The following is a 373-nucleotide window of genomic DNA, read 5'->3' on the forward strand; positions in this document are numbered from 1 at the left end:
CCGTCATTCACAACTAAAATAATTCTTGGCATGTTCTGACCTTGATGGCAGCCACTCTTTGTGCATGAAGCATAGGATCACCATGGATTATCTTCATCCTCTTGCTAAATATCCCAGTTTTGGCATTGAGGCTCTGCAACCAACCAACTAAACAAAGAAGATTAAATTCGTGATCACGTTAATTGATCAAAAAGACACAACCTTCGTTGAAATACTAGAACCATATGCAACATTACTGTAAAAGAAATAACAGACTGCAGAACAGAGACACCACACACCATCACCATCATTACAGTTATTTTTCATGCACTAAATGTCACCCCTGGTTACCCTACAATGTTAATGTATTTCAAGAATTGGCACATTAACTGAA

The sequence above is a fragment of the Olea europaea genome, chromosome 11 (assembly GCF_002742605.1).
Source record: "Olea europaea var. sylvestris chromosome 11, O_europaea_v1, whole genome shotgun sequence".
Lineage (NCBI taxonomy): Eukaryota > Viridiplantae > Streptophyta > Magnoliopsida > Lamiales > Oleaceae > Olea > Olea europaea.